General features: G+C 35.2%; 1 non-coding gene across 1 annotated transcript; it reads right to left on the minus strand.

The window, feature by feature from the left end:
- Nucleotides 1-15,280: 15,280 nt before the first annotated feature.
- On the minus strand, nt 15,281-15,387 carry LOC145637435 (small nucleolar RNA R71). Its single transcript, XR_014114220.1, has one exon. It is a non-coding gene; the product is annotated as a small nucleolar RNA R71 (small nucleolar RNA).
- Between the last annotated feature and the right edge of the window lie 1,941 nt (nt 15,388-17,328).

The following is a 17,328-nucleotide window of genomic DNA, read 5'->3' on the forward strand; positions in this document are numbered from 1 at the left end:
AGCCCCGTAGCTAACCCGACCACCGCTTGCGATCTCGCGAAGCAATTTCCGGCGGGGTGTCGCGGATTCAAGCTCCAATCAGTTCACGGGCAAGGATTTCGGGGCAATTTAGGGCTGCTGGTGGTTTCACAGGCAAGGGTTTCGGGGGTGCGGCTGGTTGTGACGCACAAGGGTTTCATGGGCAAGGGGGTGTTGGTGGTGCGATTTAGGTGTTTCAGGGGTGCGGTTGGTGGTGCGATTTAGGGGTTTCGGGGATGTTGGTGGTGCGATTTAGGGGTTTCGGGGTTGTTGGTGGTGCGATTTAGGGGTTTTGGGGGTGTTGGTGGTGCGATTCAGGGGTTTTGGGGGTGTTGGTGCTGGAGGTGGTGCGATTTAGGTGGTCAGCAGGAGGTGGTGGTTAGGGCTGGAGGTGGTGCGATTTAGGTGTTCGGTAGGAGGTGGAGGTGGTGGTTAGGGCTGGAGGTGGTGTTTGGGCGGCAGGTGGTGGAGGTGGCTGCCAGATTTTTTTTTTGTATTTTTTAAAAATTTTTTTTGGAACCACTCACACGCTGACACGTGTCAAACAACCTACAATAATAGTTGTAGGTAAATCGCCCATAGTTGGGATTATTAAAGTGTATTTTTCCTATAATTTATAATATAATGAAAATAAAGACATAATTATTATCAAAATAATTTAACAACTAAAATTTATAACAATAGTTAATTTTTCTTGCTTGTATGTATTATCTCGATGATCATAATTAGCAAATAATAGGATCAAAATTGCAGTTAAATGTTCATATCTCTATCCAATCCATATACTTATATATTTATGAGTCAAGTATTAAAATATGATTAATATATGGATGAGATGGTAAGACATCTTTTTTTTTTTTTTTTTTTTTTTTTGAAGAAAACGGTTAGTGCATTTAAATCATAGAAATAGAGTCCGACAATACATACGGAGAAATCTCATCAGGCACGAGATATTCCCATAATTGTTCACAACCATACGACACTAACCTAGCTAAATGGTGGGCAACAAAATTCCCATCACGCCTAACATGTGACCAAATAATTGAGGAAAAGCACAAACTAATAGATACAATGTCTTCAAGAATACCATCAACAGTAGCGAGAGCCAAAGAGTTCTTTTTCAGCTTAGAAACCATCTGCAAGGAGTCTGCCTCTAGAATAACATCACAAAGCCCTTGATCCCTTGCCTTTTTTTTTTATCCCAAATAGAGCAGCCATACTCTCTGCCACCAACGGCTCCCAGCGAGCCTTGAGCCTACGCACAACTGAGAACAAAACTGAACCTCTGCTGTCCCGAGCAATAGCGCCCATTCTGACCCAACCATCATCAGAAATAGCAGCATCCACATTGGTTTTCACAACACCAGCAGGAGGGGGGATCCAAACTGTGCTTCCAGCAGTCTCAGATAAAGGCAGAGTACCTCCATATATTTTCTCATTGTATGCTCCAAAAATCAGCCACCAATTTGCTGTGTCGGAGGAGAGTAACATCAGCCATGGCCCAATGATTTTCGAAGACCCACCTATTTCTTCGATACCAGATGAACCAAGTGAGAAAAATGGCTCTCTAGTATGTTTCTTTTGGGAGATTTTTTGCCCAGTGAAGTAGCACTTCTCCAAACGAATCAGTTGCAGGAAAGTTGAGAGCCTCCTCACAACCACTTTTCACCCAAAGTTGGTGAGCACATGGGCATGTAATTACAGCATGAATGGCTGATTCTACCTCGAATTTACAGCAAGGGTAGAGAGCATCTTCTATCAGATGTCTATGGTGCAAGATGCTTCTGGTGGGTAGGGACTTCGAACAGCATCACCATAAGAAGTGACGGATTTTCGGGGTAGCCTCCACCTTCCACAATTCGACCCAGAATTGTTCGAAATTATCTAATGGAAGAGATTTTCCAAGAAGGTAAGCTGACTTCACATCATAATGCCCATTTCTCGACCATGCCCAAGTGAGAGTATCAACAGGCCTTCTCTCACTAATTGGGATGGCTAGAATAGCCTGCTTGTCGCATTCATAAAAAATGCTCTCAATTTTCTCCAAATTCCAACAGCAATTCACCTCGTCCATCAGATCGTTCACCATGATACACTCATTTTCGCTCCTGTCAGTGGTAATAAAGCGGCTTTCGTCAGTCACAATCCAAGGGTCATCCCATATATTGATAGTGTGCCCATCCCCAACTTTCCAAAGCATACCGTCCTTCACAAGTGCTTTAGCACTCCATAAACTCTTCCACGAATAGCTCGAAACCGGACCAAGTGCGGCCTCGAAAACAAAAGTTCGGGGGTAGTATTTGGCTTTAAGCACACGGCTGACAAGGGAATTTTCATTTGTTGCAAGGCGCCAAATTTGTTTTCCAAGGAGGGCATCATTAAACACTCCTAAATCCCTAAATCCCATTCCCCCAAGAAACTTCAGTTGACATAAAGAGTCCCAACTTTTCCAGTGAATTTTCCTTCCCTTATCATTCGAGCCCCACCAAAACCGAGCCATCATACCATGGATCTCCTTAATCAAGCCAGTTGGGAATTTATACACACCCATAAGGTATGTTGGGATCGCCTGAATAACTGACTTCAAAAGAACTTCTTTACCATCCCTCGATAAAAGTTTCTCCTTCCAACCCTGTACCTTCTTCCAAATTCGATCCTTTACAAAAGCAAAAACCGCTTTCTTCGACCTCCCTACAACCGTCGGCAAACCGAGGTATTTTACATGGTTATCAACCATTTCCATACCAAGAACAGAGCTAAAAGTTATCCTTAACGATAGAGGAACCCCTTTACTAAAAGATACTTCCGACATCTAATTCATACTTTTGTGGTTGTGAGTTCGAATCTCATGATAGATATTTCAATTAGAATATGCTCATAGTTGATAGATGATATGACGAGGGTGCAACGTGGCACATAAACATTTTTAGGAACGCTTTTTAATATATAGTAAAGTATAGATATAGATGATAGTGACTTAATATTGAACTATTTATGTTAATCATGATTTTGAAGACTTGTATTTATATTAAAGCTAATTTTTTTATAAGGACATTTTGTGAGAAACTACCTTTTAAAGCATTTTTTTTTGCGAGAATCTACCTTATAAAAATATGTTATAAAAAACTACCTTATAAAAGGCTAGCGCTAAATGTTATAAGATACTACCGTTGGTCGGAAAGTTTGAGTTGACTTAATTTTTCCGGCGTTGACCAAGTCATGTGTCGGTCACATGACATTTAATTCATCTTTCCCCATTTTTTTCCCTAACTTTCCCTGAGCCTATCCATATAATACCCAAATCCCAAAATTTTCCCCCCTTTCCTTCGTGCTTTTCCTCAATTCAGTCAATTCTCTCTCTTCAGTACTAAAATTAGGTTAAAGTTGCTTAATTTATGATGTCGTTGTTGTTTTTCGACCAAATCCCTTTTTCAATTGTTGGTTTGTATGTCAGAATTTGGGAGTTCTTAAGATTATGGTTTAACGCTTTAAATTTGTTAAAAATGCAGGGTACAATGGCTTCAACCCCAAATTCGAAGTGCAAATGTGGAATCCCCATAGCAAGGTTGACCTCTTGGACGCATGAAAACCCAAGGAGAAGTATGAAGCATACAAATTTCACAATCTCGAAACTAATCAAAGGGGCTACAAAACCTTTAGATGGGTGGATGAGGGAATAATTGATTTCAAGATTTTGTTTAATGAAGCATATCTTGGTTGAAAATCAATTATCACTGAGAAGCATATCTTAGTTGAAATTCAATTCGCACTCAAAACCGCCATTAATATTGCTTCAGAGCTTCTGTGAGATAGACTAATCAATGTGTTTGTGTTTAATGAAGGGAGAGAGAAAGCAAATTAAGCCTACAGTGATTTATTTTGAAGGAAAAGCTATCACAAAAAGAAAAAATTAGGGAAAAAGGGGGGAAAGATGAATTAAATGTCACGTGACCGGCACATGACTTGGTCAACGCCGGAAAAACTTAGTCAACTCTCAATTTCCGACCAAGGGTAGTATCTTACAACATTTAGTCTTTTATAAGGTAGTTTATTACAACATTTTTTTATAAGGTAGTTTCTCGCAAAAAAATTGTTTTAAAAGGTAGTTTCTCACAAAATGTCCTTTTTATAATCGTATTAGGTGCTAAAAAATAATGTATTATTATTTGGATTTTCGGATCGGATCCAAATAATCGAATATTAACTTGGATAGGATCGAATTGGATTGGGAGAGAAATTCGAATCGGATCGGATTGAAAAATTGAAAATCGAATTATATTTTGGATTGGATCGGATTTGGACTAAATACAACCCGAAAACGAAACGGACACCCCTAAATATGCATATTTATTGGCACAACTCACATATTAACAAGTATTTTCTCATTCTTATTGATTCTCTATTATAACTTACAAGTATAGTTCTTTACACTTCTTCTTTAAAATTACTTACGAGCAAACCATGCACCGCACCGGTTAAAATCTAGTTACTTTTTTTTAAAAACAATTTTTATGATACGAGGGATTCCAACGTGCGCAATGTGCGGTATGCCGATATAGCTAGCCCTTTAAGAAGAATTATTACCAATGACATGTAATATCTCGTATTTTTATACGTATTTTAAGTAAAATAAGTATTTTGAGAAGTATTTAATTAAATTGAATTGCTTTATTTACAGTATTTTAATTATTTATTTTAAATAAGTTTGGAAATGTTTATAAAAGGAAAGTTTATTTAATTAATTAATTTAATTAATTAATTTAATTAAATTGGGGTTTAATTTAAGGAAAGTTTTAATTAAGTAAAGTTTTATTAGGATTGAGATTAGAAAATTAAAAGAGTAAAGTTAGGGAAAAAGGGTTTGTAGAGAAGGGGTATAAATATCCCACATATGAGGCAAATCAAACTTTGCCCAGAGCGGAGAAAACCCAAGGTAAACTTGTCTCTCCTTTCTCCTTATTTTTCTTTTCTTTTCTTTCTCCTCTTTCCCCTTCCACTTTCTTTTTTTTTCGGCTGCTCTTTCCCCCCCACCACTGCCGACCACCGGTAGTAGGTAGCCACCGGCGCTGGCAGCCAGCGTGCTAGCTGCCGCGGCTCTCCCCCTCCCCTTTTTCGAATGTAAAAAAAAATTGAATCTTTATTGTTTAAAACTATTTTATTCCTAAATCTAATTGTTAATTATGAGTTTTGGGATTTGATTTTGATTATAAGTATTATGTTAATTAATTTTCAGATTATATTTTTAATTAAAAAGCCCCAAATTTTTGAAACCCTAGATTCTTGATTTGTAAATTTTTGAAGGGTTATGATGTATAATGGTTTAGACCTTTGATTAAAGTGTTTTAAGACTTAATTACAACAATTTTTAATTAAAATATAGTGCTGGAATTTTTAGTAGAGCACTTAAAATCAAGTTTTTAGGTAGTGTTTGGATACTAACATTTCATTTCAAATTTGGAATTTCAAATCTGAAATTTCAATTACAGACTTTCAAATCCAAATATTTTGTTTGGGAAAATTTTGAATTTCAATTTAATCATTTGAAATTCATTGTATTTTTTAGAATAATACGCCATTTTTATGTAGTTTGAGGCATGAATTCTTGTTCAACATTACTATCGAAAACGGTGAAGGTGATCGGATCATCATCAACAACAGCTTCAACTCATGATCAAATCATCATCAACAACAGCTTCAACTTGCCATCAATCGCTTCTCACCGGAACCCTAACTCCGTCGTAATTTCTCCCAAGAAATCATCTATAAATGTCATAGAAGTTACTGCCTTACTAGATTAACGACGGAAAATCGTGCGGATGCTGCTGCTATTATCCAGACCGTGCTCTAGATTCATAATCCCGATCGTCTATGAAGTTCCGGTAAATATATGTCGTCAATTGTTAAGGGCGGTGGGGAAATATAATCATGTAAAAGGATGAGGATGAAGAAAAGGCTTCAATGGCAGAAAAACTCATGCACCGCTTCAATGAAGGGTAGAGTACATTTTAATGGAGGAAAAAAAATCATGGAGGAAATAACCTGCTTCAATGGAGGAGAGAGAAAATTGGGAGCCAAGCTAGAGAAATTGGAAATCGGGGCAGTAGAGAAAGAGTTGGGTTTTTTTTTTTTTTTTTTTTTAATTTTTTATTTTTATTTTAATTCAATGTTGGAATTTGAAATGATGGGTTTAGAGTTGGAATTTCAATTTTAACAAAATAAACTTATGTCTTCAAAATCTTGGAATTGGGCCAAATCCAATTCCCAAATTCCAAGCACATCCAAACAAGGTAATTGGGCCAAATCCAGAATTTCAAATGAAATTCTGGTTTCCAAACAGGCCATTAAGGAATTTTAATTACCCATTAATTGGGATTAAATTATGATGTTTTAAATATAATTTCAGCATGTTTTAATTAAATTATGTGGGAGTTTTATAATAATATATATTGCTGGAAATTTGTGTAAAGTGGATTTTAATACTCTTCTATAATTTTAAATTGTAGGAGACTTCGAAGTGAGTGATTTTTACTAGTCGTGGCGATTCTAAGATCGTATACAATGTACGTTCGCGTACTTAGCATAATTATGTTAATAAAATAGCATGCTAAAGGTGTTTGATTGATTACAAGTAGTATCATGCTAGGTTTGGATTGGAAATCATGATTTGGATATTATTGGTGATTGGATTATGAAGCATGATTTATTTGTGATGGATTATTGAATGGAGAATAATAGTTTGGAATATTATTTATGAACCACATATTTATTTATGGCATGTTAGAGAGCATGTTTAATTAAACTAAATGTTTAATTTGGTTTGGAATATTGAAAAGGAATTTTATTATTGTTCATATAAATTTTATTGATGCTAAAGCATGAGGAAAAGAGCTATATAAGTGTCTATGTACACGAGGAATAAATTGTATGTTGGTGCCTTAGTGCACTTAAGGTGTTTTTAACACCGAGGGATAGGATTTGTGGCGCTTATGCGTTTAAGGTGTCATTGGCACCGAGGTAGAATTAAAAAGGGTTCAACATTAAATATTATGTGGTCACTAATTATTCAAGAATTAAATTGGTATATTTGGTTGATTGAATAATTATTGTTGATTGAATTATTATGGTTTGAGAGTCATATCACCAAGTTTAATAATCGGTAAATAATGTAAAGTGAAAGAGATTACGCACCAAAACTCTTGGAATATATATACCTTGAGTATGAACATATGGGGGGAGTTATGGGGTTTTATATTGAACCATAACTTCTACTACATTCTTTATTATTATTATTATTATTATTATTATTATTATTATTATTATTATTATTATTATTATTATTATTATTATTATTATTATTATTATTATTATTATTATTATTATTATTATTATTATTATTATTATTATTATTATTATTATTATTATTATTATTATTATTATTATTATTATTATTATTATTATTATTATTATTATTATTATTATTATTATTATTATTATTATTATTATTATTATTATTATTATTATTATTATTATTATTATTATTATTATGCGCAGGAATTCCGCCACTTACGAGTGGTTATTGATGCTGGCACGGTTAGCTCCCGTGTCAGTAACCTCAAATTTATTTGGGGGAGGTTGGGGGAAACCCGTTCGATGCGTAGTCAACATTAAATAAATTATGTAGTGTCTAGTGAGAACTTTTGTTGAATGCTGTATGTTTGAAAGACAGGTGCAACACGAGGTAAGTTGTGTGTTGATAGGAAATTATATGTTAGTGAGTTATTTACGCTTATGTACTCAGTTTTGTTGATTGTGTGTGTTTTGTGTGTTTGTTGGCTTTGTCTTTATCTTGTCCCTATGATGACCCATTTTTAATGGAGAGTAGTGGAAACAAGTAGAGATAAACTTTTCACGTGATGAAGCATATTCATGAATGGACATGAGTGAAGAGTGAATCATGCTAGTTTCTATAAGTATATGAATGTGTTATTGCTTTATTTATTTATGACTATATTATTATTTGTGACTAACAAAAAGGGTTTTGAGTTTAGTTTTGTTTTAATAAGGGCCTACTGTGGTTCCAAGTTATAGGTTGATTTTATTTTACTTTGTTTGACTTTACTCTCGCTTTTTGACTTTTCAAAATTGACTTGATTTGAATTTTTTTGAAATTAGTCTTCCGCTGTGTGTCTTTGATACTTGCCTTAACCGTTATCACGGTGGCGGTAATGTCTTAGATATTCCTATTTAAAGTTTTAAACAGGGCAAAACATGTATTTTAAAATTAAAGGAAGGAATTTCTAGGGTGTTACATGACATTTCTGCCTTATGCATGCTTGTGTTATATTTCATTAAAAGTATTTGCATAAAAAAGATAAATGTATCGGATGTTATGTAGTTATGCAATGTTCAAAACTTCAATTGAGCTACTTTGATTTAGTGGCTGAACGGTAAAAAGATATTGAGTTCAATCTAGAAATATTTTATAAGTTAGGGATAAAAAAAATAAATATTTATTGAAAATTGTACAAGTAATTTTTTTTATACATATGTAATATTAATAGTTTACCAATAATAATACTCTAAAATAACTTTTAAATAAATCAGATGTACAATATATATTGTACATCTGTTATAAAGTTACCCTAAAATGAGCAAAATCTACCCTAATATGAGCAAAAGTTACCCTAATATGAATAAAATTTATCCTGACATAAATAAAAGTTACGAAGTATTTATGCTTTATTGATAAAAGTTACCCAAAAAAATTGTAAAAGTGACCCTAAATTTGATCAAAGTGACCCTCGATTTACAATAAATTATTATACATTGGATGAAGTTTTGCTTTCACTATTGATATATCAACTTTGACTAATAGTTTTTTACAAATTAAATAAAAAAATGTTTTATCATGAAATTTATTATTAAATAAGTATTAGTATAAATAAACAAAGTGTATCGGCATGTATGCAAATTAAAGTTTAACTATGTTAAATAATCAGTTATATGTCAGACGGAGATTTGAAAACAGAGAAAGAGAAAGGCTGAAATCTTACTCGACTACTCACATCCTCACACCATCCCGTAGGAACTAGAGGTGTCAAAATCGAACAGATCCAAAAATAATCATCCATTTTTAACTGTAACCGATCCGATTTGACATGAGAAGTTCAGGATCCAAATCCGATCTATAACCGACCCGAACTATATCCGAATCCGAATTTAACCCGATCTGAACTTAACCCGGCACCAATTTGACCCGACTTGAACGAACCCGATATGACCTGATTTGAACTCAAACCCAACCGATTTTGATCCGACATGAACTCAACCCAATCCGAAAATGATCCGACAAATAACCGATTTAACCCGGTCTTTTTAACCCAAACTGATATTAACCAGGCCCAATTTTAAACCGATCCAATTTTAATCGATCTGATTTTAACCCGGCCATAATTTTAAACCTAACCTATTGTTGACCCTATTTTTCAAGTTCTTACACTACTATAGATTTACAAATTTACTAATTATTAATAAGTTAGAAAGTCTAAAACTCTAACAAATATTTTATACAAATTGAATTAGTGATAAAGCAAACTAATAGTACTCATAGCCTCATTAGATTAAACAATTATTGAAGAGTGTGTGGTACCTTAAAAAAAAGGACATTCTTTTTTGTATATAACCATGTGTGACTATCATCTATCAATCTATCAGTCTATCACTAGTTCATTACAATTTGTCTCACTTATGTACGTAGGTACGATAACTCATTGATAATTATTCAATTTGAATTTAGCTCTTAGATAAATATTACACAAGTGTTGATTGAATGAGAAAGCTAGTTCTTTGCATTTTGTAATAATTAACCACGCAATATGATAAATGACACATGAATAACTTTATATTTACCCAATAATAAGGTAAAAATTCAATAATTACTATTCCATGGTGTAGACGTCGCTCGAAGTGCGCCTACGTGAAAGCATGTTGTGAATATGCTTGGCACTCATAGAAAGTGGGAATCGACATTACGATTAGGGACAAAGCAAAGTAGGGAGCCGCCAACAAGTTTTTAAGGAACTTGTGAACCGTTCACGGATTATAAAAAGGCAACCACGAATAAGGGACAATGAAGGAACCAACGATTGACCCCTGAAGGTTACACCCTATGGGGAATATTTCAAGCGTTAATCCCCTAACCCCACTGTGATCATACACTAAAGTACGGTGGCATCCAAAAGGGAAAGAAGATAGAGCAAAAAAGTCGCCAACAAGCTTTAGGAACTTGTAAACCATTCACAGGGTGAAGGTTACACTCCTTAACGATCCAAGAGATCGTCAACTCCATAAGGTCTTGAACCAAATAAGGGTTCGGGGATGAAGGTACAAATCCAACCTAAAAGAGATTGAACCTGCCCTAATAATAGGCCTCTACTTTATTCTGATCGTATTCATGTGCGCTTTTTGACTAACATGCAATCAATAGGATTAACCCTAAACCTGTTTATCTATGTTGGTTGAATATAAATGCACAAATAAATCTATTATTGGCGATCACTTGAATTATAATCAAAATTAACCCTAAACAAGATTATTAATTATCTTATTAAGCGTGATTACAAATACAAATTCCCTTTAAAAATGCATAAAAGGCGTGATCAAGCAATAACAAGCAACATAATAAATTATAAATATTATAATAATAATAACAATCATAATAATAATAATAATAATAATAATAATAATAATAATAATAATAATAATAATCATGTTAATCATAATTATAATAATTATAGCAATAATAAAATTATAATCATAATCAAAACAATTATAAAAATAATCACAAATCATGTTAAAGCATAATAAAAATAGCAAGATTCTAGGCATGATACTAACAAGATTAATAACAAACGCTAGCATGTCACTAAGCAATAAAAATCAAATCTTTAACCCTAACATGATACTAACAATCATAAATATTAGGAAGAACATAGAAAGCATCATAACGATAAAAAATTACCCTAGACATGATACTAGGAATATCATAATAACATTTTAAACATGATTTCTACATCATAACATCAATTAAAGCACTTACTTTGATGCCTCGTACCTCTTTCTAATAACAAAATACACACATTAGTAACTTCAAGGAAAATAATAAACAAACAATTAAATTAAATAATTGAAATAGATATTAGGGACCAAACCCTCAGAAATTAAACCTTTCATGTCTAGTGCGAAGGCAACTTCGAATATGGCTAGGTGTATCTAGATCTAATGAATGCGGAATTTTGTATTTGAAAAGCAAGTTTAGAAAAAAAGAGAGAAAAAGATGGTGAATGATTAAAGAGAATGAGAAAATTGATGAATGAAAACTGGTTGTAGCTGAATATAATTGAAAATTGGTTGTAGATGAATATCGGTTTTAGATGATTATAATTGAAAACTGGTTATCGATAACGGAGTTATTAAGACGTTATTTATAGAAAAATCAGCCAAAAAGAGAGCAAGCGCCAACGCTGGCTGATTGGCGCCAATGGCTGGCTTTGGGCGCTAATCCTGTTTTTGACGCGTTTTCTAAAATCAGATAAATTTTCCGTACAGGAAGATAAAATCGTATCTTTCCCTCAAAAATGTTCTTTGATTTTAATTAAAACTCTGAAAAGTCAACAAAAGTCAATTTATCAATGCTAATTGAATTAGGAATGAAAAGAACCTTCTAGAAGAATCTAGAAGACTAAAACCATTCCTAATTGCATTAGGAATGATAAATCATATTAGGCCCTACCCTAGATCATTGGGCCGCATATAAGGCTCAAACCGGGCCCAGTTTAGTAAATTGGCCATAACTTCCTCAATATTCATCGGAATTGGGCTTATAATATATCGTTGGAAAGCTCTTGTCAAGCCCCATCCAACTACACTATTATTGGACCCATATCATGGACCAACCGAACTGGATTAGCTATTTTCTTAAAATAAATTTTCAAAAACAGAAAGAAGAGAAAAGAAATTAAAACTATCCGCAACACTAAACTTTCCACACTTTCACTTTATTCGATTATGATTCGACGCGAAAGGTACTCATCACTGGGTTTGGTTTTGGGGAGACAGAAATGAGTGTCTACACACCCCATTCATAATCCATGAGATTACTAACTCCATATGGTTCGGAACCACGAAAGGAGGATCGGGGATGATGGTACGAAGTGAGTCATGGAGTCACATTCGCCCGTATTGGCCTCTACTCGATTCATATAGTGAAAAGTGATTCCTGCGATCTCAAAGGCATACAAACAAAATATTCAATTTGCTCCAAACTATTATTAAGCTAAATTGGTTTAATTCAATTTGCAACACATAATTCTAAAATATTTGTGATCACTTGATTAAACAACAAGATTAAAAAGGATCCTAAACTGGTTGTCCAAATTATCTTATTAGGCATGATTTTCAATTACATATTCCCTTTAAACATGCAATATAGTGATCATAAAAATAATAGAATAAACATCAATATTTGAAGCAATTTAACAATAATTCTAACAATATAAAATCGTTACAAAAATAATAGAAATAAAAGGAACATAATTCTTACTTTGATTCTGTTTGTTTGCAACTACAAAATAATAAACGAGTTAGTAACTTCAAGGAAATAATAATAGAACAATAATTAAATTAAATTAAATAGAGTAGAGTTGATTTTGGGCCAAACCCTCAAACAGTTCTACCTTTCAATTCACGCCTTGGCTTAAGGACAGAACCACGAGTAAAGTATGGACTCCTTGGAGTGCTTGAAGAAGGAATTTTGAAAGAAGAAGGGTAGGCTAGTGTTTAGGCTAGAGCATAGAAGAGAGAAAAATAGAGAATTAATTGATGCCCCGTACATCAGAAATAAGGGGGTATTTATAGAAAAAATGTGTTGAGGGAACACACGGAACCCTAAAATGATAAAAACCCTAAAAAAGTATCCCGCAACACGGCAAACTGTACCGTGACACGGGAAATCCCAACGTCAGACGGGAAACATTCCCGTGACATGGTGAAAATTTTGTGTGACGCGGGAAATATTTAGTAAATGGGGGAGAAAACGCGTTAAGGGTTTGTGCGGAAAAGACACGGAAATTTCCGTGTCACAGCAGGTTTCCCGTGTCACGGGAAATCCCACCGTCAGACGGGATAGTTTCCCATGACACGGTGGATAGCTGCCCTGCCGCGGGAATTTTCAGTCCGCTTTTCCGTCTAAATTCATTTTTAACCCTAATTTCGTTCAACATTTTAAGTGCCGATTGATAATTTCGGGCCTTTTTCTGATTTATTGTTATTTGGGCTAAAATACGAAAAGAAGCAAATAAAATAAATAAAAGGTTTGGGCCAAAAATAAATAATAAAACAATAAAATAAAAAAGGTTTGGGCTAAAATTAAATAATAAGTTTGGGCTGAAATTAAAACTATGCTTTTTCCAATCATCAAGACTAATCCATGGACTATTCAAAAATACGAATTTAATCAAATACGATTTTTTAAGCACTCTCGGGATTAAATACTGAATCCGACCAATAGTGGCGGTGAAAGGTTGTTCATCATCGGGTTTGGTTTTGGGGAGACATGTTTAGGTGTCTACGGAAGCCCCCACTTTGACTGAGTTTGTAGAAACGTCAGTTTCGAAAACGATAGTCAAAGTAGTCGATAGGGACGAAGAATGATTTAAGACGTTCTGCGATCCTAAATCATTCTGTATACGCCGATACCTGCAGAAAAATGTTAATTCCACAGATAAAAGAGTAAAAGGATAGAATACGTATCTGGCACCAGTGTATCGGTGACAAATGAGTTTGGCAGCTTCCTATGCTTGAAGGAATCCACCGGATAACATTCGTTGAAACGCTTTCCATGCCTGAGGAAAGACGACTAAGGAGTTTGGTAGTTTTCTAAGCCTGAAGAAACCTACCGGATGATACTTTCCATGCATGAGGAAAGTCGATGTATAAATTTTGTGTCATTCTATGCTTGAAGAAATCCACCGATGATGCTTTCCATGCTTGAGGAAAGCCGACAAAGGAATTTGGCGGTTTTCTATGCTTGAAGAAAAATCCACCGATAACGCTTTCCATGCTTGAGGAAAGCCGACTTGGCGGTTTTCTATACTTGAAGAAAAATCCACTGATAACGCTTTCCGTGCTTGAGGAAAGCTGACTTGGCGGTTTTCTATACTTGAAGAAAAATCCACCGATAACGCTTTCCAAGCTTGAGGAAAGCCGACTTGGCGGTTTTCTATACTTGAAGAAAAATCCACCGATAACGCTTTCCATGCTTGAGGAAAGCCGACAACTACTTTACCCCTAGATCCTTTTATATATTGTTTTCTCCCTACTCCTATTCTTTGTAGTTTAGTTTCATACTCAAATATAAATATTGGTTACTTAGATAATTTAGATTATAATAATTAATTAGGAGTAAAAAGACTTGTTTTCCTGTGGAGATCGACCCTACTTCCCTATCTACTTTAGTTAGAGGACTTAGGTATTTACTTTTGATTAGGGGATACAACTTTACCCTGTCAAAATTTGGCGTCGTTGCCGGGGAAACGGTTTTATTTTTATTTCTGGTTGTTTTTGTAGTCTAGATTATTTCCCTTTTGTCTCAGAGAGCGTTAGTTCTCTGAGACAAATCTCATATTTTCTTCTAGTTTTTGTTTATGCACAGGTGTTCCAGATCAGGTTACATTCCATTCGATCCTAAGATCGAACGTTCCTTCCATAGACAGAAAAATTCTACAAGCAAATCCTGGCGGATTCGGGTGATAATAACAATAATCACCGAAATCCTCCAACTGGTTCTAGCGATTCAGAGACATCATCAGACGCAGAATCAGAGATGACGGCTCCAAAGAAGCTTAGTGATTATTCACAACCAAAGCTTACGGATTTTCCACATCTCACCCCTACTCCGGCTCTTGATGGAGTTCAATTTGAAATTAAACCTCAGTTTATAACGATGATAGAGAGGAAGCAATTCAGTGGAGCCAAGGGTGAAGACCCGAATCTTCACATTGCCAACTATTGTCAATATTGCAACACCATCAGGCAAGCCAGGGTCACTCAAGACCAAATCAGGGAGATTCTCTTTCCCTTCTCTTTAACTGGAAAAGCTAAATTGTGGTTTAATGGCTTAAATAGAACTACACTTGGTATAACTGACTGGGAAACTCTTGTTTTGAATTTCTATAACAAGTATTATCCTGCAGAGAGAACAGCAGTACTACGGAGTGCGATCCAGAACTTTGCCCAAGAAGCCGATGAATCTTTATATGAGGCTTGGGAGAGGTTCAAGGACTTACAAAGAGAATGCCCTCACCATAATTTAGCGCAATGGCAGTTAATCCAAGCCTTTTATAACGGCATTGGAAATTCCTCTAGAATAATTTTAGACTCTGCAGCTAGTGGGAGATTTATGAATCTTAATGTTGATGATGCAGGTCAGGTTATTGAAGATATGGTGATACACAATTCCTAATATGGGAATCCCAGAGGATTTGCTAACAAGGGGAAGCATAGTGTCGACTCTGTATCCTTTTTGCAAGCTCAACTAACCTCTATTTGCCAAAAATTAGATAATCTGAGTACTGCTAATGTAGCCAATGTTTCTGCGATTAATAATAATTCTAATGAGGCTTTCTGTGAAAATTGTGGTATTGTAGGTCATTGGGAGCAGGATTGCAGGAGTTCCGTGGAGCAAGTTAATGCCTTCCAAGCTTATAGGCAGAATAAACCATACTCCAACACTTACAATCATGGGTATCGGAATCATCCATACCTTTCCTACCGGAGCACTAATGTTCAAAATCCCCCACCACAAGAACCACAGGCGCCACAGCAGCAGAAATATTATCATCCCAATGCTAGCCAGAAGAACCAACCACAACAAACCCCCTCATCTTCCGACCCTTCTCTGGCAGAAATTAGAGCAATGTTGGTTAATATGAAAAAGCACATGGAGAGCAGAGATGCGACAATTGATCAAATTCTAGCGCATAATAAAATTATGGATAATCAAATTGCGCAACTCTCCGCTACTCTACAAGCCCGCCAACAGGGAGCTCTGCCGGCACAACCGACTAGGCCTACGGATCAAGCATTTGCAATTACTCTAAGGAGTGGTTCAAACTATGAAGGGCCCTCTAAGCCTAGAGTTGATGAACCTGTTTTATTAAATAATGCTAATCTTGATTCCATTAAACCAAACAATATAGTTGATAGCCCTGCAGGGCTAAAGGATAATACTAACATATCTGATTCTACATCGCAGGGTACAATTCCAGAGAAGGTGGCTACTCCAGACAAGAATAATAATGCTCCAAAGCCAATTATCAAACTTCCTTTCCCTAATCGTCAATTGAAGACAAACTTGGATAAGCAGTTTGGTAAGTTCCTGGAGGTGGTTAAAGATTTGAAGGTAATAGTTCCCTTTACTGAATTGATCACAGAAATCCCCTCATATGCAAAATTTATGAAAGAAATATTGACGAGAAAAAGGTCTATTAGTGAGGTAGAGACAGTAGCTTTCACTACAAAGTGTAGTGCCGTACTTCAAAATAAGTCTCCACCTAAATTAAAAGATCCGGGTAGTTTTTCTATCCCTTATCATATTGGCAATCTCTTGATTGATAATGCATTATGTGATTTGGGTGCTAGTGTTAGCGTCATGCCATTATCTGTGTGTTCTAAGTTGAATATGGGTAAATTAAAAGCTACCAATATAACTCTACAAATGGCCGACCGTTCTTTCAAATACCCCTTAGGTGTTTTAGAGGATGTCCCAGTTAGAGTAGGTAAATTTTATATACCTGTAGATTTGGTTGTTCTTGATATGGCTGAGGATACGCAAACCCCAATTATTTTGGGTAGACCATTCCTTAACACTGCAGGAGCAGTCATAGATGTAAGAAGTGGTAAGTTAACACTATCAGTAGGGGATGATAAAGTTGTTTTTAATCTGAATAGTTCCCCTAAAAACTCCATGACTGAGGAGAAATCTTTCAGTGTTAATGTGGTTGTAAATTATTCTAACAAGCCCTAAGCTCTTGAAAAAGATCCCTTGGAGGCGGTATCTTGTGTTGCATCCTTTTCAGATGAGATAGACAAATGACAGAAGGAAGTCGATGCAATAGAAAGAGTGCTCTATAATGTAGGTCTTGGTTTTGAGGATGAAAAAGTGGAACCGATCGAGCAAGTTGTGCGAATCGAGCCTATGGTAAGTGTTCCGTCAGATCGAGTTGCAAATGTTGCATGCAAGGAAAATTTGAA

This window comes from Chenopodium album, chromosome 6 (genome assembly GCF_948465745.1).
Source record: "Chenopodium album chromosome 6, dcCheAlbu1.1, whole genome shotgun sequence".
Classification (NCBI taxonomy): domain Eukaryota; kingdom Viridiplantae; phylum Streptophyta; class Magnoliopsida; order Caryophyllales; family Amaranthaceae; genus Chenopodium; species Chenopodium album.